General features: G+C 39.0%; 1 protein-coding gene across 1 annotated transcript in view; it reads left to right on the top strand.

The window, feature by feature from the left end:
• LOC107707390 (transmembrane and TPR repeat-containing protein 3-like) overlaps positions 1-1,768 on the top strand; it is a 27,374-nt gene that overhangs the window by 13,143 nt on the left and 12,463 nt on the right. The window lies entirely within an intron of this gene.

Here is a 1,768-nt window from a genome sequence, read left to right as displayed (position 1 = left end):
TGTGTTGACTGTGAAACACAGTAGACTTGAATTATATGCATCTATGGTGTAATTACTACATTTTTGTGTCAATGCATGTTCATATTTATGCAAACAATGCGCTGTTACTTTAATTCAGCGCTTGCAGCGCAGCAAAAATAGACTCGGTGCGGAAACGATCTCTGCACTGCTGCAGATGCACCGCTCCTAAACGCACTGCCAGACCGCAACCAGTGTGTGCAGTGTGAACGCTAATCCGTTAACATGAGTGCGAAAAAAATACGCACCACATATGCACTGCAAACAAAGTAATGTGAACCTGGCATTATGTGTGTGCGCTGCGAGTGTGCACGAGTGCACGGTCTCCAGGAAAGTGCGCGAGCGTTGAATGGTTTAAACACGGGCAAGAATTAAAAATAAAAAAATCCATTTTATAAACTTTATAACTTTTTATAAACTTTAGTGACGATGCCACACTGCCTCGATAGTGCAAGTGACAATTCCTGTGTCAACTGCAGCGTGCAGACGCCATGTGATTTGAAGCCATTTGCATTCTGAGAAAGAGAGCGCGCGGTGATTCACTCACGCGGTTTGTGAAATTATGTCTCACAGAAACTTTTTCAAATTACTTTTATAAGTTATTTAATGAAGAAATATGAATTGTACCTCACCTAAAGCATTATAATTATGTCCCTCCCCTAAAGCATTATAATTATTTCACCCGCGCCGGACTGAGACGGTGCCGCTGCATGTCGAGCCAAACCTCTCCCGGCAGGCCCATCATCAGCTTGAGATCAGTTTGATGAGATCGGCCTTTTTAGAGACCGCCGATCAATCATCCCAAAGCGATTATCGGCCGATTGTGATCGGTAGCCGATCAAACGGAGCACCCCTAGTTTATGATATTGGTTAATGGTTCACAAACACAGTACTAGGACAAACACTTATTAGAGCAGTTCACCAGTCATTCTGAAGACCTGAGAGGAAAATATAACATATTGAAAGATATATTCTAAAAGAAGGTTTTATAAATATTGCCTTTTAAAAAATATTTTTATTCTGGTGTGTATGAACCATAAAGGTTGATGCACTAATCTCCAGTAAACAACCAAAACTGAGTGTTTTTTGAGCTAACTGATTAATTGATTTGGTGAAACATAAAAGCCTTTTCTTATCTGTGTAATAAAACCTTTTTAAAAATGAACACGATCTTTTAGTGTGATATGTCTTTATGCAAGCCCGGCGCCAGGACGCACGACTTGGGAGGGCTTCTATATTTCTTGGGGGGGACGAATCGGCGTTGGGGTGGAGGGGTGGGCTATTGTGCTGGGGGTTGCGCTTAGTTTCAAATGAACGCTCAAAATACATTATTTGGGTAACACTTTACAATAATTAACTAACACTTTAATACACTTTAATACATTCACTAACATGAACTAATCGAACCTTATTGTAAAATGTTACAATTATTTGTTATTAAAGCATATACGTTCACAAAAACACTTAAATTAAACAGAAAAGCAAGCAGGTGCATGATTTGGCATGGCAGCCAATACAAATAATTAATAACCGTTTCCTTACCTAAATCCTAAGTTTGGACCAGGCTCGGTTGCAGAATCAAATCACTCTGTGCTTCTAAAATTATTATCTTTTTCTATTTAGTGTGATAGTTAGCTATCTTGTCGTACGTGGCCACTTGGCAAGCTTGAAAAACACAAGTTTTATTTCAATTCTGAATATATTATCATATACAGCATGCAAAGAGCGCTCCCTTTAAATTTATTAAAAA

The sequence above is a fragment of the Sinocyclocheilus rhinocerous genome, unplaced genomic scaffold (genome assembly GCF_001515625.1).
Source record: "Sinocyclocheilus rhinocerous isolate Xijiao unplaced genomic scaffold, SAMN03320098_v1.1 scaffold534, whole genome shotgun sequence".
Classification (NCBI taxonomy): Eukaryota; Metazoa; Chordata; class Actinopteri; order Cypriniformes; family Cyprinidae; genus Sinocyclocheilus; species Sinocyclocheilus rhinocerous.
The sequence above is the reverse complement of the archived record's forward strand: the minus strand, read 5'-3'. Positions and strand labels throughout refer to the sequence as shown.